General features: G+C 39.7%; 1 long non-coding RNA gene across 1 annotated transcript; it reads left to right on the top strand.

The window, feature by feature from the left end:
* The first annotated feature begins 747 nt into the window (after positions 1–747).
* Positions 748–25,968, top strand: LOC146890075 (uncharacterized). Its single transcript, XR_014999259.2, has 3 exons — positions 748–1,287; positions 14,328–14,421; positions 25,710–25,968. It is a non-coding gene; the product is annotated as an uncharacterized LOC146890075 (long non-coding RNA).

Raw genomic sequence — 25,968 nt, 5'->3', positions numbered from 1 at the left:
TCATCTCAAGAGTAATTGCCTCCCTCTTTTCCTTCCCACTCAAAGTAAGAAACACGGAGGAGCATGATGGGATGTGAAAGCAGAGCGCACAATATCTCCGAGCACTGGCAGTATTATAGGGTGTGGGTTGTTCTCCGTCATGCTTGCCTGGTTACCTGAGCACCTGTGGCTGCCCAGCAGCGTAAGACAACACCGCAAAGCAGATGGCCAGGCCAGAGGAAAAGATCAGAATTTAAAACACAGTTTCCGCTTAATGCATCACTTCTGCATTATTGTGAAGTTTTAAAAATCATAATTCGGGAACCATCCATGATTGCTCCTGAGAAAATGCATAAGGCTAACCAACGTTACCAGAATTACCTTGTGACTGAATAAATGCATTCCTAAATATATACTTAAAAGAACTGGCGATATTTTTCAAAGAACAACTGCTCGTAGCAACATGACTGAATGATTGATTCGTAACAGCAAACAAAAAGGCACACAACAAACAGAATGTCTACACACTAATGAATAGATATCCAAACTGTGGGATAGCCGGATAATATGCTTTAGCCCAGTCATGAAAAAGAATGAATTAGTTAGACACTCCAAGCATGGCTGAGACTTGAAAATATGCTGAGAGGCATCCCGTTGCCTTGCATAATTCCATTTGTATGAAATGCTGAGAGCAGGCAAATCCACAGAAGTGGAAACCAGTGGCTGTTGAGAGGTTGAGGAAGATGGAAATGGGGAGCGGCTGCTCAGGACTTGTGAGGCTTCCCTGGAGGGCGATGAAAATATTCTGCAGTTGATAGCGATCTCATAAACAACAGACTCCTATGCTGCGCTGCACTGAATATTATGCTGCATAAAGTTACATAACAAAACTTTAAAGTTCCAACCACTCTTGTAGAACTTTCTAGCCAAAGGCTCCTAAAATTTCAGATGGAGTGGCGTTGAGCAGAACTCGAAGTACCTCGGAAAATAATAACAATGTTGAAGTCGTTCTTTTAAAATATTTATTGAGCACCCGGTGTGTACTGGACACCATCCAAGGGACTTGAGAAGCATTAACGAATAAAGCGCTCTGCCCTGAAGGAGTCGGGAAAGGGATCTGAGTCAGGAGAATAAGCAAGACCAGCTAAGACTCCTAGGGAAGTTAATGCCAAGGCTTACTGTTCCGTGAAGAAGTGGAGAACAGTGAGAAGTCGGCCCTGCACACTGAGAACACAAAGGGAAGAGGAGAGAAAGTAAGTTGAGCAAAGCAGGCATCATGAAGATGTGGTTTCTTCTGAGTAATTCCAGGTGAGAAATGACAAGATCTGACTTACTGGGGAAGGTGGGGATTTTAATTCGTGGTTTTTGTTTTTTTCCAAGTTATGTATTTCCTCTGTTTTCAAGCTTGGGTTTTTACGATTTGTCTTTCATTTTGAAAGTGCCACCCAGCTCCTATGGCCAGCAGCAGGGAGAGAAACAGAGACCTGTTTGAAGACTCTTGTAATGGTTTCAGGGAGATGCCAGGAATATAGACTGGGATGGTGATTCATTGCCGTCAACAGAGAAACTCTCCCTGAGACCAAAAGAGGGAGCCCATTAATGATGGTCTGACGAATGTAGTTTTGAAGGTTGGGTGGGCTTTTTCCCCATCTTAAGCTTTTGTCGAGAAAAATGCAGAGAAATTTGCATTCAGAGTCAGTGGCAGTTTAGCAAATTACCCTAGAGGTCTGTCCATAATGTAGACAGCTGAGACGATTCAACAGAGAGGCAGCTGCACACTGCAGACTGATTTTCCCTGATGACTCTGCTTTTACGGCACAGATGGGAGCAAGTGTCTCGAGGTAAAGGGCAGCATTGTGATGGTGGAGGGAAGAGCAGGTCAGGATCAGGTTCGCACAAGCCACACAGGCTCTCCATATCTTTTTATCAGAAAACGAAAGCCATCACTTTCAGGATTGTTGGAAAGTAAGAGATAAGGTGGTTGAGCACCAGCCTCAACCATAATAAATTCCTAGAAGAAGATATTATCAGTAAGTATCAGGAAGGCATGAGAGATGGTTTGGATAGCAACGCCTCCCTAGGTTGGTCGATTTGAGTAATTGGTCAGCAGGGAGTGGCGCTAGTCGGAGGTGTGGCTTTGTTGGAGAGGTGTGGCCTTGTTGGAAGAAGTATGTCACTAGGGGTAGGCTTTGAGATTTCAAAACCTCAATTCAGGTATTCAGGTTCAGTCTCTCTCTCTCTCTCTCTCTCTCTCTCTCTCTCTCTCTCTCTCTCTCTCTCTCTCTCTCTCTCTCCCTCTCCTGCCAGTCATCCAGATGTAGAACTCTCAGCTCCTTTCCCAGCACCATGGCTACCTGCCTGCTGCCATGCTTTCTGCCATGACAATAATGGACTAAAACTCTGAACCTGCATATGGCGGCCCCAGTTAAATGTTTTCCTTTTTAAAAGTTGCCATGGTCACAGCAATAGGAACCCAAACTAAGACACCAAGGATGAGCAGAAACAAGGAGGAAGAAGAGCAGCATCCTCTGGCTGTTGGAGTGAGGAATCCTAGACATGAACTACTGGCACTTTCTAACGCCAGGATCGTTTCTAACTGCATTCTAAGTACTTGTTACATCCACAGAGAATTGTAGCTCTCACTTTTCAGTGAAGAAGCTCTCCTTGCCATAGATGATGACTACTGCAGAGATCCACACCTGACCAAATGCAGAGAACACCTGACTGTGGGGTGTCCAACCACAACTAACATGTCTACAGCATAATCTCAACACATAAGGTTCTGGAAACATTTCAGAAAGGGTAGGAGAAAGACTTGAAGAGACAGAAGACCAGGATGTCTGCTAGGAGATAGTGTCTTCATCTATGACAGAGAAGCTGCATCCTTGAAGTCCGATCAACATTATGGCTACCAAAGAAGGCCTGCAGAATGACGACAGCAGTTGATACATCAGCATGAATTGGGGGAATGTCACAATGCTCTACCACTGAATGAAGAGATGTGGGCAATCAATGGCTGCTGAGATGGAGATTCAGTCTTCTCCGGGAACAAGCTTCCTAATAATTTATCCAGTTTCAAGTGGTCAGTCCTAAAAGCATACGCATGGCTCAACACTAAATGGACTCAGCAGGTTGTATTCATATTGTCTATCTATACATATATGTATCAATAATAATTTATAAAGAAGCGGTCATAAATTTGAGAGGCAGATGGATAGGCACCAAAGGAGTTGGAGGGCAGAAATTATATGAATACAGTATTTATGTATGAAGCTCTCCGAAAGTAAATTTTAAAAATCGAGTTAGAGAAGAAATAGTTTGTTAGGCTTTCCCATCACAATTGAAGTCAATCACTGAGGGAAGTCGAGCCAGAACTCAAGAAAGAGATGAAGTCATAAAGAGAAGTGACTGTCTAGCTTGTTTCCTTTGTCAAGCTCAGTTACTTTTCTTGCACAGCCTAGGTCTACCTATCTAAGGATGACAATGCCCATAGTGGAATGGACCTTCCTAAACCCACTAGCAATTAAGAAAATGCCCCCGAAAACATGCCACAGGCCAATATGATGGAGGCTCTTCTTTGACAGGGGTGTCCTCTTCCCAGCTGACTCTAGTCTGTATCATATTGACAAAAACTATCACAGACAGTGTCCAGTAATACTCAGCCCAGGACATAAGGGATACTATAAAGTTCTTTATCCAGCCTCTCATTTCTGTTCAGCCTACATTTCTTCACTGGAAGAACTCATTTCTAAGATCACTAAAACCTAAGACTGTCTCTTTTCTCTGTTGCTGAAGTCCATAGGAAGCTTTCTGCCCTGTTATTACTTGAGCCCTTTCCTGTTCTTTATTCCATTGGTTACTTTTCCTTCTTGAAACCTTCTTCTTCCTGGGCTTCTGCATCCCATCAGCATCTCTTAACTAGAATGTTTTACTGATTTTTCTTGGTCTTGAAGATTCATCCTCATTTAACCAGATTCTAAGTAGTAGTTAAATGAAAAAGAACAGCGTTTTCACATCAACAGAAGATGAAGACAAGGGACAACTGATGAGCCTAATGGCTTAGTCACGTGACTTTACTCAGTCCTGAGGGCTCCATCTAGAACCTTCTTCATGGGTCTATAAACTGTGTCAAATTTTCTTTAATGTTCTGGTGAAAATACCCTTAAATTCTTAACCCTTTCTTGTTTAAACTTGATTTTTGTTAAATTGGATTCAGTGGCACAGTGGGCATACACACAAACAGAGGTGATACCCTAATGGGTAGGATGTGCTGAACTGGTCCAGCAACAAACTGCCACATATAGGCAGCCTCTGGCAAACAGCACACACAGAACAACTGGCCCTGCAGACATGCCAGTGCTAGGAAAGTACAAAGCAGGAAGGAAGCAGGAGAGTGTGGCGGACTGAGGCTTAGACACAAATGGTGGTAGTGACGGCAGCAGTCACAGCAGTAGTGGCAGTGCAAAAGCTGCTCCTGCTTAGGTATAAACTCAGCAGTACATTAAAGAATGTCCAATTTTTTAAGACTGTTCATCATGGACCAGGAATATGGCAGAGCAGGTCGGGGCACTTGCCTCAAAGTGTAACAACCTGAGTTTGACTCCCAAGACCCACACAATAGAAGAAGATGGCCCACTATTACATGTTGTCTTCTGACCTTCACACACACAGGGCATGACACACGCATGTGTACTCATGTGCTTGCATGAGCCCAAAAATAAGTAAAGTATCTTTTAAAAGTTAGAGCAAAACTACTCAACCTTACAAGATCAATATCCAATTTCTATAAGCATAAAATAAAAATCTAATTGACAATTGTGATATTTGAAAAAAAACAATTCTATTATCATTAAATGCTTTGAATAAACCAAGTGTTAGTGAATTAGATGATTTTAAACTTAATTTTTCATTGTAAATAAAGGCAGTAATCGAATGCATAGCATTTTTTTAGTAAATACAAATAGTGAAGTTTCTTATATGACTGAAAACACCAGATAAAATAGTGAAATGCCATTGTATGAATTTATAATTAAAGTCTAACTTCAAAAATCAAATTTATTTATAGGATTGAATAATTTTCTAGAAAAATCTATGAGCAATCAGATGCAGGTATAATCAAAATTATATTTCTTCCAAAATTTATCAGATATTTACCTCAATAGTATCACAGACTATAAAACACTCTGTTCCCAAGACAGGTGTGCTCAGTGAGACTTGCTCTATACCAAGGATCTCCTGGAACTCAAGATCCTCCTACCTGTATCGCCTAAGGACTGGGACTACAGGTACACAGTACCACATCCAGCAAGCAAGACTTAAATAACACGGTTTGTGAAGTTGCATCTGCAGTTGATTCTACTTTCAATGTAAAAATTAAAAATGGAGCTGCTACTTCAAGACATTGTTAAACACAATGATGTTCTTAATAGCTGCTCAACTCATAAGAAAAAAATGGCAAATGAGATTATAGCAATATAAAAAGATCTGCACAGCAAAGGCCATGATAGCAAGGTGAATAAAAAGCCTATGATTGGACATAAAGTTAATATCCAGGTCCTATATGAAATTAAAATATTTTTTAAAACCTTTCTTAAAAATTCAGGCAATGAATTTAAAAATAGGCAAAATACCTTTATCAATAGCTTCTCGGTACCATTAGCCACTAAAGAAAAGTAAATAAATCCACTATGAAATCACATTCAATCCCAGTAACAGTGACTATTCCGATATTGGAGCAGACAGAGAGAAAAGAGAACTCCAATGTACTGTTAGTGTAGATGCAAATTCTTACAGCTTTTCGGAGTGCAGCATTTGAGTTTCTCAAATGGACTAAAAATAAATTTGCTGTGTCATGCAGCTATCCTATTTCCCACATCCAGCTATCCCCATTTCCAAAGAGCTGTCTGAATATCACGTCCATTCACTGTAGTGTTCAATCTAACCGACAGAATTTCCCTGTGTCCTCCTAAAGATGTGATTGTGCACATGTGATGCATGTGTACGTGATATAGAAATGTTGCATATTATGTAGTGCAACATTTTCAGTCAGAAGAAAGAATAAAATTCTGCCATTTGTCACAAAATTGATGGATGTAGATGTGTTCATATTCAACAGAATGAAGCAGATACACGAAAGACAAGTACAGCTTGTTCACACAAATATAAAAGCTAAACAACATTGACCTAAAAGTAGGATAATGATTATGAGAGAGACAAAGAGTGTGGAAACAGAAGTGGAAGGGGAGCTATTGAGTTTGATTGATACTATATGGGAAATATCATGTAACCTCCTTGGTATATCTAGTTGAAACATCAATAAAAATCAATAAATGAAATAAAATTGCAAACCACAAAAGTCAATAGTTAATCAAGATATTATTTATTATTAATATAATAGTTAATCAATATTATTGAGCATTTTTATGTCTGAACTATAGTAAAAATATAACATCAACAATATTACTTCCTGAAACTCACCTTATTTTCAGGTTTGGAGAATTCTGCCAGCTCTCACCTGGCTCACAAGTCACACAAACACTAGCTACTGCTACCAGGCATCAGAATCACAACTACATTTTCTTAGGTAATTAAATAGTTTCAAAGGAAAAAGTTTTATATTTTAGGATATTTGGTGTTATTTTCTTGTTTTTTCTTTTTAAGGAAAGCATGCCAAATGCTTATTTTTTTCCCAATGAGTCCTGAAAATCATCTCTGATTTCTTCTTTAAGGAAGAAAAAAGGAACTGAGCAGGAAGGTTGAGCCTTCCATGTCTCTTTCTCCTTAACGTCCTTACCTTAGTTATAGCATCTTACTTTCATTTCTATTAAATTTGGGGCTGGGGTACTAAAGGAAAAATTTGGAAGCTTCCCATCCAGCTTAGCCACACATGGAAGAGAAATCAAATAAAGCACAAAACATGGAGTCACGTGTCTAATTTCATGGTCAGTCTCATGACTCCCAGCCTCCCAATACCATGCCACCTTCTCCTTATCATCATGGTAATATCATGAATCCTGAAGTTAAATGTGATTGTGTTAGTTAGGGTTTCTAATGTTCTGAAGAGACACAATGACCAGAACAAATCAAGTTCTGGCCTCCACATGCAAATGCACATGTGTGTGCAATGCACACACACACACACACACACACACACACACACACACACAAAATATTAGAACATAACAAAATAAGTTAATGTAGTGTCTATCACTGCTTCTCAGACATATAGTACATAGGGCAATTTTCTTGTTGCTCTATAGAACTTTGTCCAGCAGAAATGTCAATAACTTTCATCCAATGAGAACAACCCCCAAAGCCAATGCTTGCTGGCACAAACTCAGTCTTATATGTAATAAATTGCTGAGAACGCTGGCTTCTTAAATGCTCTTTGAAATGATCTTAAACTTGTTAGCTCAAGTTTAAGCTATGAAGAAACACTTCATAGGTGTCCATTTTATATTTTACTAACAGTCACAATATTTTCCTTTCCAAAATTATCCTTTGGCATAACTTAACTCACTCCGCCTGTGGTCTTTTATTTGCAAAATGTAGACATATACTTTGCTGAGTTGTAAAGATTAAGAGTCAAGGTGTGTGAAACACTTCACAGCGAACCGTAAGGCTGTGCATGTGTAGTTAAGTGGGTGTCTCACACTTGAAACTAGGGCTGTGATTGATCAGTCCACCACAGTAGGCTTCAGCTCCTTCCTACTCGCCTGTATATAACAGACTTCGCAAACTTGCCGGCAATGACTTTTCTGCTGCTTCAATCACATTCTTTAAAATCCTTCCTGACCTGACTCCATTCTAATAATATATCTCCTACCTCATGGAAATAGTGTGCAGTGAGAACTACATGTAAGAGTCCAAGTGAGGTGACCTTTGCCACTGGAAGCTTCCCAGTGCTTGTCTCCAGTAGTCTGCAGCACAAATAAGCTTTTAAACACCTCCAGTACTATCAAGTAAGCAAACTGACATCAAAAGATAAAGAAAGTCTTCCTGCTGGACTTGGTGGCAAAGGCCTTTAATCCTAGCCCTTGGAAGGCAAAGGCAGAGAGATCTCTATGAGTTCAAGGCCAGTCTGGTCTACAGAGAGTGTTCCAAAACATCCAGGGCTACCCAGAGAAACCCTGTCTCCAAAAGAAATCAAAATAAATTTTTTCTTCGTTTACTTTAATATTCCATTTCCAAGTCCCACCACTGGAAGGTGCCTGGTAACAGAAGGTGACCAGTTCAGGCTCCGCATTCTCCATTCTGGGTCAATAGCGTCTCCCGCATAGACGCCTCCACTGTACTGGGTTTCAACACTGTCCCCTAAATGTGTTCCAATACAAGTTTTCTGTACCTTTACTCTCTCCCTTCATTCCTCTCCCCCACAACTGATCCCTCCTCTTCCCATGCCCACCTGCCCCCAAGTACACCCACAAAATACATTCTATTTCTCCTTCCCAAGGCAATTCATGCATTTCCCTTAGAACACTCATTGTTGTTTAGTCTTTCTGGGCCTATGGAATGGAACATAATTATCATTTACATTACAGCTAATATCCACTTACAAGTGAGTGCATACCATGTTTGTCTTTCTGGGTATGAGTTACCTCACTCAGGATGATTTTTTTTCACTAGTTCCATTCACTTGCCTACAAATTTCATGATGTTATTCTTTTAACAGCTGAGTATTACTCTATTGTGCAAATGTACTACATTTTCTTTATCCAGTCTTTGGTTGAGGGGCCTCTAGACTCTTTCCAGTGTCTGACTATTATGAATAAAGCTACTATGAACATAGTTGAACAAGTGTCATTGCAAGAGGATGGAGCATCCTTTGGATACATGCCAAGAGCGGCATAACTGGGTCTTGAGTTATAATGATTCCCAATTTTCTGAGGAATCACCATATTGATTTTCATAGTGATTTACAAGTTTGTTCTCCCACAATAATGGAGGAGAGTTCCCCTTTCTCCACATCCTCACCAGCGTGAGCTGTCACTTGTGTTATTAATATTAGCCGTTCTGACCATTCAGCATTTGCTGAAGAAGTTTTCTTTTTCCCATTGTGTGCTTCTGGCTTTTTTTAACAAAAATATGCACACTGTCCCAAGGACCTGTCCTCCACTCTCCTCTGCTAGAGAATGCCACTCCCTCTAGAAGAATATCTGCTTTCACTGGAAGGATGCCCAAGTTCCCATGAGTCTCCTCTTTCAGGCCACCCAGAGACACTCCAGGATCTGAGATATTCACCCCAGGGCCAATCCTATGCCATATGCCCAATCCTGGCCTTCCAGTTCCTGGAACTTATCATGGTGGGGAGTCTTTCTTATTGTGGCTAAAGTTATAACTTAAAGATCTGCCGTTTCATCATTACTAGCGGAAAATTTTCTCTATGTAGTTGAATAGTTTTATCTAACATTTTATCATGGAAATTTCTAGCAGATGAAAAAATAATTTTACAAAACTAAATCATTTTTATCTATATAACCTTCTAGCCCTCATCAGTTTATCTTATCTTGCGGTTTATTTAAAAATTAATTGCAGATACTAGCATATTTCTCTTCAAATACTTTGGTATAGATATCACTGGACAAAAGCCCAAAAGAAATTCTTTCATTTTTCTTCAAGATAAACTTTATATACAGTGAAACATACAAATTTAAACTATGCAGTCACTGATTTTCAGCAGGTGCATACTTTCATAACACAAACTCTTAACAACATAAAAAATAATTGATTTATCTGGCTTCTTGACCTTTAATTATCTGTCAACTCAAATGATAGTGATATGTTTTAAAATCTATATGTTTATTTACATTCTCGTGTTTTCAGAATTAGCTTTGCATGTTCTAATACATTCAGCTTTCCCCTTGGATTTCGGAGTGGGTGAAATGCGGTAAGGTTCAGTTCACCGTAGTCAAATGGCTTCCACATTTGTCAGTTCTACATCAGAATCTTCCTCTTTAAATTCTTGTGTATTTCTTTAGTTTATTCCCTTTTAAACATTTTGCTATTATAAATTAATTTTCCCAATTATATTTCATTTGGTTTTATATCAAATAATATATTTGTATTTTTATTGCATATATAATACAGTTTTGATCATATCTAACCTCAATTACTCCGGCAACTCTCTTTAGGTCCTACCAACATTTCTACCTCCCAACTTCACATTCTTCTGTTTTGTTTTTGTTTGGGGGGGGGCTTGTTTGTTTGTATTAATAGTCTATTCATTTCAGTTAGTTCTGTTCATATGTGCATGGCTGCAGGCCTATTGACTATAACCCATCAGCAGCCACACCCTCCTTCAGCAGTCATCAAATGCCAATAGCTTCTTAGATAGGAGTAGGGCCCCGAGAGCCCTGTTCCCATCCATGCTAGAATTTTTATGGCTTGGTCTGGTGAAAGTAAAGACAGCTGCTGTGAGTTCAAGTATGCAATGTCTCTAGAAGACAGCATTTCCCAGCTCCCCCTCCCCAGTCCCCTTCCACCCTCCACCCTACCCCTCACACTCCCAATTTACTGAGGAGATCTAGTCTAATTCCCTTTCCCAGGGAGATCCATGTATGTCTCTCTTAGGGTCTACCTTGTTTCCTGGCTTCTCTGGGGTTGTGAATTGTAGATAATGGTGGGGAAACCCACAAAAACAGCTGACCCAAGCTAATGGAAGCTCACTGACTCTGGACTGACATCTGGGGAGCCTGCATAGGGCCGTGTAAATAGTATTTATTCCTAGTACAAGAACTGGCTTTTTGGAGCCCGTTTCCTATGTAGGGATACCTTGCTCAGCCTAGATACAGGAAAGATGGCCTTGGTCTTGCCTCAAGTGATTTAACAGACTTTGTTGACTCCCCATGGCAGGCATCACTCTCTCTGAGGAATGAATGGGGAGTGGGGTGGGGGAAGGTCGGGGGAATGGGAGGAGGGCAGGGAGAGGGTATTGGGATTGGTATGTAAAATGAAAAAAGATTGTTTCAAAAAAATAAAATTAAAAAAGTTTTAAAAATTATTCTTTTACCTCAATATTATGTTGAAAGAAAGCCATTTTTCATTCCTCCCATATAATCATTATTTCCTCGGTCTCATTAATTACTTATGAAACTATATTTATCTCCAGTTAGCTAGCTTTGCAAAGTTATGTTCCCCCATGTTAGGGCAGCGTTTACACTGCCTCCTGTTTAATGTTTTATGTACGCACCTTTATCCATTATAGTACATTTTAAATTCATATATACATATTAACTACTAGGTACAAACACTGTAGTCACTATAAAATCATTTGACTGACTCTTTTTTTTTATAAAGTTTTATCATGTCCTTGTCTTTTTTTTAATTTATTTATTATGTATACAATATTCTGTCTGTGTGTATGTCTGCAGGCCGGAAGAGGGCACCAGACCTCATTAGAGATGGTTGTGAGCCACCATGTGGTTGCCGGGAATTGAACTCAGGACCTTTGGAAGAGCAGGCAATGCTCTTAACCACTGAGCCATCTCTCCAGCCCCCTGGCTGACTCATTTTTAAGATGTCCTCCTTTATAAGAGAACTTAAAGTTTCAGAGAAATTAAACAAACATTAGGTCAGGGTTGAAATCATAAATTCAAAGTATCTGCCCAAGGTTGTGCTATTCCAAAGCCACATTCTTTCTACTTTACCAGACAACATCATTAAAGCCCTGCAAGAAAAGAAAGTACATATTATACGCAGTCAGCCTCCAAAGCCATAGGGGATTGGTTCCACAAACCCTCACAACTACAAATACTCAAGCTACTTGTATAAGATGGCATTATATTTACATACAACCTTCATCCATCCTCCTGCATACCTTACAGTCTCTAGATTGCTTATAATTAAGCAAATACAATGTACATGGTGGGTATACTGTATTGCTTGGGTATTAAGAAAAAATATCTGTGCTTTCGCAGTAAAGGTAGAATGCTTTTGGTATTTTCAATCCACGGTTGGCTTAACACATCAGACACCAAGAGCTGATAGATATAATGCATAGATAATATATATAAAACATATTCCCAGAAAATAGGCATTCATTTTGGATGTTTGAGGTGCCTGATGAGGAATGTAAACATGTTGTTTCCTATTTAATAGAAATACAAGTATTTAGCAAGATTTCAGATATAGAGAATGTGCCAAGAGAATGATCACTCTGATTTGCCAGTTCCTTTGGTTAATAAGGTATTCCTCTAAGAGATCCCTTTTAATGTTCCATAGAGAAATCCCTTGCTATTTGCAACCTAGTTACCACGTGCTGAGTTTTAACCTGTCCTCCCTGCCTTTGGACACAGAGAGCAGTTGGTTCCTACTTTCTGTATCATAATCTCTTATACTTGAATTCCACCATTGTAAATATTAGTTCTGAGATAAATAGCAGTAATTCTTAAATAGTATAACCCCTTTATTTTTTAAATGTTTTCTAAGAATGTAACCGCCTTTATGCCTAGAAAGAAAGGCAATGTGCATGTTGCCCCATTCCTTCCAGAGGGGTTGACTGGTAGTTCTGCCAGTTCACCAAGTCAACGAAAGCTGAAGATGATCACTTTATGGTGTCCACACATCACTCACACTTCCTGAATCTTTAGGCTGAGGAATAAGATGCTGAACTTTTTGTTTTCTTCAAATTACATCAAAACTAATTGTTTTCAAAGAAAATTTGAGGAAGGTATGTGAACAGCCAAAGAATTTGAAGGATTTTTAGTATTTGTGCCTAGTACATTTATTCTCATTCTAAATATTATAACATGCTTTGGATAGCATAGAAAGACATAAAATGACCCCCTAAGATCTATAATAATGTAATGAGCATTTTTATAAAGCTAATTCATCAAAAGCTTTTCCTAGGGGCTGAAGAAATCACTAACCAGTTGATAACTTATAACCACTCATAACTCCATCTCCAGGGGATCTGGTGCCATATTCTAACCTTCTTTGGAGAACCCCCCCCCCGCACATACATACACGCTTTAAATCTTTTCTTTTACTTATTTATTTGTTTATCCCCTACCCCCCACCACCACCAGTTATGTTTGGTTCTACCCTAGGTCTCTTGACTATCTAGTTTGATTCTTGGTCAGGCAGTGTCGGACATGGGCTCCCTCTTGGGGTGTGGCCCTCAAGTTAGTGCAGGCATTGGTTACTCACTCTCACAGCCTCTGAGTCACCACGGCCCAGCACATCTTCTAGGCAGGACAGGTTGTGGATCGAAGGTTTCGTGACTGGGCTGTTGCTCCAGTTTCACAACTAGAAGCCTTGTCTGGTTTCAGAAGGAGGCTGGTTCAACAGACTCTGCATCCTCCACTACTTGGAGTGCTCACAAGGGTCACTCTTATAGGTTCCAGGAGTTTCCACAGAAGTGGCAATCATGGAGCCTACATGGGTCTGTGCTAGGTCCTTTGCATACACATTGTGATTGTTTCACTTGGGGTTTTTATGAGAGTGGGGTGTCTCTTACTCTTTTGCCTGGTCCTGGGACCCTTTTCCTCCTGTAGGTTTGCCTCTTCCGGCCTTGATAGGAACATTTGTGACTGGTCTTACTGTATCTTGTTATGCAGTATTCCATTGACATTTCTGGGAGGCCTCCTCCTCTGAATGGAAATGGAGGAGCGGTGGATATGGGGGTAGGAGAGACAGAGTGGGGGAGAAGGGACTGGGAGGAGTGGAGAAGGGGGAGGCTGTGGTGGAGATGGATTGTATGAGAGAAGAATAAATAAATAAATCTTTTTTTAAAAAAAATTTCTTTGAAATACAGAATGAGTTCTGAACCATTGGCCTTATTAGAAACCCTAAGATAATGACAGAAATATAATCACATGATAATAACGGACCAAAAAGATGAAGGGATTTATTAAGGTTGAGTTACATTATGAAAGAAAGTATAAGAAATATGAAAATGAGTTATATCAAGTATAAAATCATCAAAACCCATAATAAACTGTGTAAAAGAATAAATTCTGTGAGTGTTGAAAATATATATCATAAGAGACCATGGGTGTCAAGAATAATACTGATATCAAGAATTGCATGGGTATAGCACACATTAGTTCTTTTAATTTGTCCAACATCCTAGCAAATGGGGTGTGTTACCCTAGTTTAAATGCTAAGAAAACTGACGTTAAAGGAAATTAGCCTACAGGACATTCTCAAGATTTATAGCACATTTTGAATTCGCAAAGAGGTAGACTGACCCCAAATTCTTTGAATTCTGATTAGTAGAACAAATGGTGTATTATCAAAAGATGATTTAACCAAGACCTGAACTGTTAACCCTCCTTAATCTTCAAAACTTACCATTCTTACAGGTTCATAGACATGAATTTTAATTACAACCTTCTCTTGTTCTCCAGGCCCAGGTATGATTGAGAGAGTGTGCCTGTGGGTGGATTTTACAAGAGGATCTTCTATCAGATAAGTGTGCCGTCCTCGGATCAGAATGTTCTGGTAAGCCTCTCTGATCGAATGCACTCGGGTTCATATGCTCCTACAGCACGGTCTGTACTTTGAACTGTTCATTGTTCCACAGTCCTCTCCCTCTCACAGACTTCTAGCAGCTTCTGCCTCTACCAGCCAACAGCAAATTCCTCACAGAGCAAGGACTCTTCCTCCCTTACCATTATTTGAAGTATATTATTTATTCTTTGAGAATTTCATACACGTGTACAATATATTTTGATTATATTCACCCCCCACTCCAACTTTTCCTAGATCCCTTTTCCCACAGTCCTCTCCAACCTCCTGAATCTAATTAGTGCTGCCCACACATGGATGGGTGGAGGGCCATTGGCTGGAGCACAGTCACCCTAAAGAAATCTGATTCTGGGGACTGAGGAGATGGTTCAATGGCTAAAGTGCTAGTAAGCATGGGGACTGGAATTGGGGTCACTAAAACAATGATGACCGTGCTTCAAGGCCCTTCTGTAATAATAACTTCAGAGAGGAGAAATAGGCGATTCCCGGAGCAAACTGATTAGAAACCAAGCAGATTAGTGGGCCCTGGGTTTGAGTGAGAAATCCTGACTCAGTGAATAAAGTGGAAGAGCAATCTAGGATGCTATTACCCCTACTATCAACCTTGGGGCTCAACATTAATATATTTATATTTACGTTTATACAAACGCACATGCACCAGCCCACACATATGCCCCACACACACAAATGTGCATACACTTAAGGCACACATGGAAAAAAGATAATTGACTATCGTCAACCAGTTAGCAGCTATCAATATTTTGTCAATGAAGGGCAGGACCCATTTTCCTTTATTTTTATATCTCCAAGTATCCAAATTGGCAATGTTTTCCAACAAGCAACAACCAAAGGAGGGTTTCTCCAAGAAAGTGTTCACCTGGGGCCATAGAGCAGGGCAAAGTATCTCAGCCTTTTGCTAAGATCAGCCACCAGGAACAACGGTGAATGCTAAGGTTGAAGCCAAATAAGAAGTCCAAATAAACCAGGCAGTGGTGGTTTATGCCTTTAATCCCAGCACTCAGGAGGGAGAAACAGGTGACTCTCTTTGAGTTCAAGGCCAACCTGGTCTACAGAGTAAATTCCAGGAGATTCGGGAGTTTCAAAGAAAAGTCTGACTTCTACACATCCAAAAGAGTATTTTGTACTATTCTTATAATAAAACCTTTTAAAAATAAATGTCTCCTATTTCATGTAATTCCTATTACCACCTCATCACAAGTATTTGTTTGACTATGCAAATTATTTTAAGACTTTTTTCTCCTAGCTCTAAAAAGTGAATATAAGCTTGATACAAAAACCATAGACTTTTTAAACTGTTCCCGAGATCGAAGTCATGCTGCATGTCGTCAGGTGAGGTCCAAAGGCCTGGGTTCAAGTTTGAAGAAAAAAAATGCAAAGTGTGTAAACATACAAAACTGCTATAGCAACATCTTGAACCTTTGCTACTAAGTGCTGCGGGAGCTCTGCCTGCTCCTTCAGCCAATAGCCTTTGAGATACCAGCCCACTGGGTTGTGGTATCTTTCACTTTAAAAAAAGACTAAGTATGGAGGTAATTTACATCTGTCGTCTTTTAGTTACTTTGGATTACAAAGCTCCTCATGCACACATTTTCTTCAACTTTCAGATCTTTAACTTTTGAAAGCATAGGGTCTAAGAAGCTTATTGTATATTGTATAAAAATAAAAGTTGTATGATCTTTTGGTATCGTTAAATAAAGTAGGGGACTCTGTGTAGCACATTCAAGAAAAAGAAATAATCCTGCCTTAGCCAGGGATCCTCAGTCAGGGGAACTTTCCCCCAGAGGATATCTGAAATATCTGAACTTTTTTTTTTTAACTGTTTTGATGGGACAAAGGGTGTTACTGGCACTGATGGATGGCCGGAGATGCTTCTAGAAATTCTAGGATGGACAGGTTAGCCCTGTAAAGGTTCATCTTGTTCACCACGTAAACAATGCTGAGGCTAAGCAAACCTCACTTAAGAGCTACCATCTCGGGGTTTAACACAGCACGTGTTCCTTTGAGGGTTGCTGAGGATCGCTGTGCTGCCTGCACCTACTTAGAAATCCAAGTTTGATTTCCCCACAAGCCCTGAGAAGCTCAAGGGCTTCTGAATCTTCCTCGAGATTTCCAAGGAAAACAAACAAAAACCTTCACGGAAATTTATTCCAGATGGTTGGGGCTTCCCCTGGCAACGGTATCAGTTTCATCTATATTCTGAGGGCTGGAGCCAGTCAGAGGCCTGTGTTGAATGCCAGGAAAGGCCAAGAAATGAAGACGAGCAGTGTTTTTAAAAACTACAGATGTATTCCCTGAATATCATGCGGTCTCGAGCCCCTTGTCTTAGGTATCCCCGTGACCAACAAAATATCTTTGTGGGGAGTTAGTAAAAGTTGATAATCTCAATAAAAACAAAACAAAACAAAGTAATCGATAGCGATATCAAGCACGAGCTCCTTTAACATAGGAATTAGAAGAATTAGAAATCAACATTCAATCCAAAGCCTTCTACAAGTTGTATTGGGACCTAGCTCGCCATAATTAAAATTTCCAGGTGGATACCTAGCTTTTTAGACGCCACTTCTAACTCGCAGGTGTTTGCATTGCTTGACAATGATTTCATATTCTTCAAACCCATCACATGTCTTATTAAAATAATTCTTTTCTAATTCAGTTTTAAGGTAATTTTAATTGCTTAAAATTTAAATAAAAATCCCATATTTTTATACAAACAGTGAAATCACTATTTGTATAAAATCAAACAATAGCTTATGAAATCAAATAGTATACAACATTCTTATAATGAAGGGATACAGAACAGCAACCAGCCAGATGATGCTAGTATTTTGATCTTGTAGAATCTTTTAATAAGTGGTCTAAAGCAAAAATTTCCATGCACCTTATTTTAGAACAGTGGAAGTAAGGGCAGCTAGCTTTAAAAAGATATTACATCTTTTCTCAAATATCTGAATATCAGAGTTTTTCAGGCTCAAATAAATTCCTGAAAGAGGGAAATAAATGCCTAATGGCATCAGTGGATAACTCAATCCGTAGGCATATTGCCAGCAACCTATATTGGCCCTGTGCTGAAAATAATGAGTAGTTAGATTTAGTGTAGCAATAGACAGCCGACTGTTCAAACCAGACTCAAAACCAATTCTTTCTTTCTCCTTTCCTGAATGCCAAAGTTCCTCTCACTAATGAGCTGGCTGGGATATGCGAAGAAGTTCATCAGCCGTACCTGTAGGCTATCGGGGGAGAGGGTGGCTGGAGGGAAATGGTATACCGCATGGCAGAGGTGATAAAAATGCCTCATAAATATCTCCAACCCATTTACTGAGAGGGATGGAAGCTTCAGAAATCTCTCATTTAAAGGGAATTCCAGCTCAGTCTATTCTATTATGCGATCCAGTAGCCTTCTGTGGGCAAATTATTACTGGGAAAATTGTCATTAGAACATTAGTATTAAAAATTTCCAGCCATCCAGCTAGACTATTTACAGAAGAACTAAGACAAATTTGCCAATTGTGTTCCATCTGATATTCTATTCTATTCAGAGACTGGGTATAATCTTGGTCTTTGACATTTTGAGATTAGTAATGTCACAAATAGTCTAATGGGAGTTTCCTTTATTTAAAGCAATTCATTAAAAATATGACATAAAATTTTTCTAGACATACACCTGAGGTTTCCTGAAGGAACTGAATAGATCTTAATTAGGTAGAACGTCACATTGTACCTCAAGGAAATACCCCACGAGACACACAGAGATATTCTCCCACCTTGAATACCTTTCATGGGTATGCTGGTAACACACTCTTGCTAATTTGTATGGGCATTCAGAAATTTATAGCACTATCATGCACGTTTGGTGTGCATTTAAAGTGGGCTGCAAGCTTACCCACATAAAGAATATATATTTGCATCTGTTAACATTTGGGACCAGATGTCTTAGGTTACGATAATGGCTCTAAGCCTCAGGAGCTGGGTAGCCTTAAGCAAGTCACACGGCAATTGTGTGTGTGTGTATTCTCATGCTCTATTTTTAAAAAAAGACAATAAAAATATCAACTTTGCAAAGATGAAATAAGCATTATAAGTAACATCCTGAAAACAGTTCTGCCATGAAATAAGTCCCCAGGAAATATTTGCTCTGACATTGTTGCTCTCATTTTTTGTTCTCCCACAAACAGCATCTAGATGAATATTGGCACCAGAAAAAGCAGTGTGTGTATATTTGTTGATAAAAGCTGCCACGATATCTTTTCTGTTGCTCTAGAGACGTTCAGATGTAACAGAACAGGAAGAGGAAGAAAGGCATCAATGAGGATAAGAATCCAGTTAGGAACGAAATATGATTTAATTCCCGGTTTTCTCTTCTGTAAATGGTCCCAAGAAGATTCTTAAGTTATCATTACAAAAACTGGGGCAAATATATGGGGAGCGTTGGTGAAAAAAATGATTGGCACCCAACAGCTGGTATGGATTGCCACTCTGTACAAGACAAGGCTTTCCAAATGGCACTGGCATTTAGACCCAACTCACTGTGCCACATTTGACACCCGGTGCACCCCACTGCTAGTGACAAGGGAGGAAATCAGACATGATTTCTCTTACTCACAACATGTGAATAACTAGGACCCTTAAAGATGATGTATTTTCTATAAAACACAAATTCTCAAAGGTGACCAAGAGCAAATGGAAGAACAGAAACCGTGATTGATAACCAATTCATCTCAGACCTCAGGCAGGCCTACTCCATCACAGCCTTGAGTAGATACACACAGTGAGGAATTAAAAACCAGATTAGCTACTAGGATACCTTGTAGATACTGGGTGGCTTAGTGGAGCGAAGTCCTACACAAAATTCTAAACTGAAACCCTAGAAGATACGCTAAGTGAACACAGTTTAAATAAATATATACCATGTACCTTGTGTTCTGACATGTACGCACCCTCATCGCCCAGCAGAAGGAAACAGCACACTCTGCTGGGGGAGCAGGGAGGATGGGAAGGGGGCTTCTCCAGCTCAACATAACTCTTCCCCCAAAGATCTACTGAGGCCATGAAATGACAGTAAGTCACTGTGAAGAACAAGGGCAGAGTTCAGAGTCTCAACTTGTTTATTCCTCCATCCATCCTGGAATCCAAAAATCCCCGAGAAGAGCTATAAACCCACGAACACTTGTTCCAAAGAACCTGTTGCCTCATTAGGCAGCCAAGCAAGCAAAGCGTTAATCCCACTTCAGAAAGTCATGGGGCTGGAAACTTAACTGCTGTGGATCTTTAAACACAGGAATACTTACTGGTCTTGCTTTCCTTACCACAGAAAAAAATTTAAAGAGGTACACATTGTCCCCACAAGGTAGCAACTTTCAAAGTGATGGAGGGTGTTTTGTGTTTAGTTCACAAATAAATAAACTCTTTTCAAAATGTTATAACCAGCTGAAGCGGGAAGGAGATTATCTTTTCTCTAAGAATAATCCCTCCTAGCAGTTTTTCTGATCTCACATGGACAGTCCTAAACACCTGTGCACAAAGACAATACTAACTAGACTCAGCAGGGTGTGTGTGTGTGTGTGTGTGTGTGTGTGTGTGTGTGTGTTTGCGCGCGCGTGCGCGTGCATACATGCGTGCACACAAGAAAAGGATATTATAAAAGTAGAGGTCATGAATTCAAGAGGGTCGGAGACGCAGAAGGAATTGGAGAGAGGAAAATGTGGACATAGATATAAAGCAAATACAGACTAGACCTATATGAAATTCTCAAAAATTAGAATAAACTTTAAAGAAAAATATAAACAACATCTAAACTGAAGGTCATCATTTATTTCACAGCAAAACTATGACCTGTAAGCCTCTCTTGCTAAGAGATATTAGTGAGCCATGAATTGTATGCAAGAAGGGCTCTGGTGAATAGTTTAAGCCAATGTTACCTTTCGAATACTTTCCTGGAGACTCCTAATTCATGTTGCTGTACAAAGTGCAGAGATGTGTTCTAAATACGTGAAGTAGTTTATCCCAGCAGTTCCTATAATAATGTTATAACCTTAGAGTCTATCCTAACAGTCTACAAATTAGGTTATGTTATGTTTTAATTTTATATTCGCAGTTCTCATTCCCTTTTTGTAGCTCACAAACTTTGTTTTTTCAAGACAAGTTTTCTCCGTACAGCCTTGGCTGTCCCGAAACTCTCTCTGTAGACCAGGCTGGCCTGGAACTCAGAGATCCACCTGCCTCTGCCTCCCGAGTCCCGGAACTAAAAGCGTGCACCACCACTGCCCGACATCCACAACTTTCTAAAAACAACAACAACAAAAAGACGAGATTATGAAACAGTAATAACAGTCTCAACAACACAGAAAACTCTCGGACCCCATGATTGATTCGGACCACACGCCCAATGGCCAGATAAGAATCGTGCATCTGCAGTGCTGCCCCAATCTGACAGACACTTGATTCTCCAAGTTCATTGCTTTGTTGTTCAGCTCTTTCTAAAGGTAGTTTACTCTTATCAGTGTTAGGACGATTTATATTACATCTTCCCCCGCCCCCTCTCCGCCCCCGTTGGCTGTCAGACGGATGAGCTTTGGAATACCTGGAACTAGCCCAAGAGAAAGGAGTTCACCGACCGAGAGCAGAGGATAAACAATGAAATGATTTCCGGACATTCTAAATTCTGCCCCTTACCTCTGACATCCAAGCAGGAACACTGAGAAATGAACACGGCTCCAAGAAAAGTTTTAAGATCCCAGTAAAATGTGTTTACAAGGTCCTTCCCGGACGCTGTAAATAATACATGAGCCTCACACACGGTTTGGTCACTACTTCTTTTCCTCACGCTATGGCCATGGTGCCTTCCAACTATATCAACAACAGCGGAGAAATGTTAGGTTGACGCCAGTGTCCTTGACCAATGGGACCTATACCACAGCCTTGTCCTGTCACCTCATACAGACGGCTTGGGTCTCATAGGCCGTCCATTAAACCAAACTAGTGAGTTTTGAACACTATGTACTTGGAATAAGCCAAATTGAAAAATGTCCAAGTGCTTCATTCAATGCATAAAACCTGGGGAGCAGCAGGCAAAACAAATTTTAAAGAGCATGTCGATTTCAGTTCTGCTGAGCCATGATTTCTTTCCATAGAAAAGTAACACAAAGCTTTGAATTCCATACTTACCAGGAAAATAGAAATGATGTGTCATATATATATACATACATATATATGTGTGTGTGTGCATATATACATATATATCCATTGTATCATAAGTGTGTGTGTCAGTCAAAATTTCTGAGTATCTTTTTAACATAAAGTCTAGTTTGCTAAAAATCTAAAATCTTCAAAAAGAAGTATCAACAATGTCAATCGAATGCCTCTATGGGCAAGATTAAAAATGGACAAAAGTTCACTGATAAACAGAAACATCCTCTCCTATCCAGAAAAGAAGACCTTCCCTATAAAGCGCAGGGCAGGGATGTTTAGGTTGGGATTAACCAGACAAGTCTAAGCTTCAATTGTTTCATTTTCATTTTGTTTTGTTGTCGTGGTTGTGACCTAAATCATAGCATTATAAAATTAAATAATTTCATTATCCCCCCCCAAAAAAAAATTCCAGCACGCATGTGTTCCGGACCGCCACAGTTTGTATATAAACTGTCCCCACAGACTCACGTGTTTGAACAGTTGGTTCCCAGATGACAACACTGTGGAAAATTGTGGAAGATTTGGGACAACGAGCCTAGCTAACAGACTTTATAGGACTTCAGGGACAAGTCGTATGACTTACAGCCCAACCCTAGCCTCATCCCAAGCCCCCTGCTTCCTAAGTCTGCCGAAATGCGACAGGTAGTTGCTTCACACTGCTGCTACCGTGAAGCCATTTCCTCTCTCTTTCCTCGCATGGTGACCCTGTGTAGACACTGGAGAATCTCATACCGCAAAGTGGGAAATTGCCTTGTATTTTCTCTGTTCCTGGGAGATAGACTCTGAAGCTGAGATTAGCAAGCAGGAGGCTAACTGGACAGGCAGCACCCATGAGGTAGTTAGGGAGGCAGGATGAGAAGAAATAACATGATGTGATTCTGACCATGATCACAGCCAAACTTTAGTGAATCCGAAGGGATCCCCTGAAGAGAGAAAACCCCTCCAACTTGTTTGCACTTGTGGCAGGGGACCAGACCTTTATTCTGTAATAGTGGCTTACGGCTGGACATGGAGCACCCTTGGGAGTTGATGGAACCTGGGCCAAGAGCGATACCCGGAGGACTCAGCAGTGGTGTGTCAGAGTGCAACCCTCAAGGCAGCAGCAGGAATGAAGGGATCGACGGGGCATATAGAACATCCACTCCCAGCCCCTGGAGTGGGGACTGTCACTAATTAGTGATATTGAGCTGCAGGCACTCCTGACATTAGGCAGATGCAATGGGAAATTCATTTCATGCTTTTATGCTAGGGTAAAACCCAAAGAAATACACCTTGACAAAAATAAAATAAAATCTGAGAACAAGCTTGGGGAAAAGTAATAAATGCAACCCGCTCGTGAGATAATGAACATCTGCAGATGTCTTTAAGTGTGAATTTAGATTTGCTCTCATGCGCATATGTACATACCTTATAAGCTAAGATTTTTTAAACCAAGAAAATTTAGACTTGCAATATCCTGGACCAGAGAAATGTGGCATGGCCCTGATAAACACATATCAAATGAAGGATTTTAAGCTGCCCCTGCTTAAGACAAAATAAAAGGAATGCACTTGCAGAGAAGAAAAATGAATGCGTAGGAAATTTGGTTGGACAATAACATTTTATTTCCTTCCTATTATAATGTGTTGACTGTGGAGGAGATCCTGTTCTAAACCCCTAATCTGAATAAAATGTGAAATATTCATTCCTTTTTCTGTATTTCTCATTATCTGCGCTGCATCTCAGCTGGAATATTTTGTCATCATCTCATATTGAAGATGACTCATGCCAGCTTCCTCACCGAATTCACTCCCAGCCTGTTGCCGGAGCTGTAGCCTGTATTATGATACAGGCAGCACAGACACAACAGACTCTTGGGTATATTCCTTAAATACATCTAAAAAGCAGGACATTGTTCTGATCTTTAAGTCAAAATACAAAATGATTAAAAAAAATTAAATGGTTTTCATTCTGATTTTATTTGAGGTACACATGGCAAATAAACATGCCTATATTTAAGGTAGGCAGCCTAATTGTTTAGGATAAGACATGAATATATTATAAAATATTATTCTAATCAAGTTAATTAAAGTATCCATCACATCATAGAATTGTCATTTGTGTGTAGTGAAAACCTTTACCATCTCTTCGAATTTTCAAATGCATAGTATCATACCAGCTAAAGTCAGCATACTATATGCTGGAGCTGGAGAACTTCATCCCTCCTAACTGAGACCTTGAAGCCATTGATTGACATTTCTCCATTCCCATATCCTATCCCCTATTTCTAGTCCCCACTATTCTGCTTTCTGGTTTTGAAAACTTGTGTGACTGTTTCAGATTCCACTGACAAATTAAGTCATGGAATATTCATAGTTGCATTATTTCACTTAGCACACTGTCTACAAGTATCATCTGTATGGACATTAAAAAGAAAGAGAAAGAATATATGATAATTAGTTTCACTTTATTAATTTTCACTGCTAGCAGCTCACAGCTCCCTATATTTGTCCTGCAGAAGGCTCTCCTAAAATCCCTTACTCAAACAGGAAAAATTGATGTCACCAACAAAAGTGCTGTGTGGATTATGAATATTAATGGAAACGGCTAGGATGGCTTACCTTTAAAAAGGTTTACCCATGTTGTCACTCATGGCGCATGAGTGTAATCCCTCAGAAAGTCACCCACCGAAAGACACTAGTTGACCCCACGGCTGGCCTATTGTGCACAGGGCTACAGTAACACTGAGAGCACCACTACTGTTTCCAAGACACTAATTTTATTTTTTTTAAATATATACCCAGAGGTGGGCTTGCTGGGTCCATTCTTAAATTCTTTAGGGCCATCATACTGTTCTCCATAATATTTGTATCCATTGACATTCTCAGCAATAGTATGTAAGGGTTCACTGTTCTCTATATCCTCATTAACACTTGTTTTGCCTTTTTGATATCTTCATAATTGGACTGAAGTAAAAAATCACTTTAGGTTTAATTTAAATTTTCATGGTGATTAGTCAGATTGACCACATTTCATTAACTTGATGGCTCTTTGTACATCTTTTTTGATAAATGTCTCTTTTTCTTCTTCTTCTTCTTCTTCTTCTTCTTCTTATTATTATTATTATTATTATTCCTCCTCCTCCTTCACCTCTTCTTCCTCTTCCTCCTCTTCCTCTTCTTTCCTTTCTTCTTGTCGGTTTGGTTTGGTTTATTTTCAAGAAAGGATTTCATATCCATGGCTGTCCTAGAATTCACTCTGTAAACCAAACTGGTCTTGAACTCACTCAGAGATCCATCTACCTGTCTCTGCCTTCTGAATGCTGGGATTAAAGGCAGGTGCTACCACTACTTGACTATAGTCCATTTCTTTAAAAAGGCTGTTTTGTTATTGTTGTATTATTGTGGGATCAGAAGGGGAGTTGGTTAGTTGGTTGATTGGTTGGTTGGTTGGTTGGTTGGTTGATTTGGGGGCATTGGCTGCGTGGCAAAGGTTTTTATGTTTAGTAAGGCAGAGTTTTGATATATTGTTTACAGATATTTTCCCTCATTCTGTTGGTTTCCTTTCTATAGACTTTAAGTGGCACAATTTTGGGTTAGAAATGTCAGCCAATTATAAATAATGCATATTTTCCTCAAAAACAGACATTTAAAATACATTGAACAAGCTATCACAAATAAAACATGTATTGAGAGAAAAGTCTCAAACCATCCACTTCCAATCTACCCAATTTACAGATAGAAAAGTCTCAAACCATCACTTCCAATCTACCCATTTTATAGATAAGGAAAGTGAAGCAAGAAATGTGAAGCCAATCAACAGAGCTCCTAGAACCTAATCAGTACCACAGCTTCACAAGCATCTAGCTCCCAAAGCAGGGAACCTTATGTGTTCCTGTTTTCTTCCTTAACCATAGCTGATAAATATTTACACTGTTACAGTTCTTAGTGTCATTGTCATTACACCATTGCAAACACTGATGCTAAATGAGATCCCTGCTCTTATGTTTTGTGCACAACACAATGCACTGTGGCCATTTTACATCTTTGACCTGATTATGTATTTATTTTCTGCAGCCTATGAAACTGGTAGATGCGGTTAGCTGTTCTCAAACATAAGTGCATGGGAAGGATAAGTTCTTTCTTTGATCCAATCCACGAGCTGACTCCAGGAGTGCGGTGTGCAGAGGAAACGGGAGACTCAAACAACCCAGAAATGTTCTGCCTAGAAAGAGGTTTCTAACTTGAGAGGATACAAGGTCTAGAACCGGTGCTGATCGTCTGGTATAAAAAATAAATAAATAAATAAATAAATAAAACCAAAATACGGTTTAAA

This window comes from Myodes glareolus, chromosome 20, assembly GCF_982192425.1.
Source record: "Myodes glareolus chromosome 20, mMyoGla1.1, whole genome shotgun sequence".
Classification (NCBI taxonomy): Eukaryota; Metazoa; Chordata; class Mammalia; order Rodentia; family Cricetidae; genus Myodes; species Myodes glareolus.
This window is presented reverse-complemented; position numbering and strand designations above follow the sequence as displayed.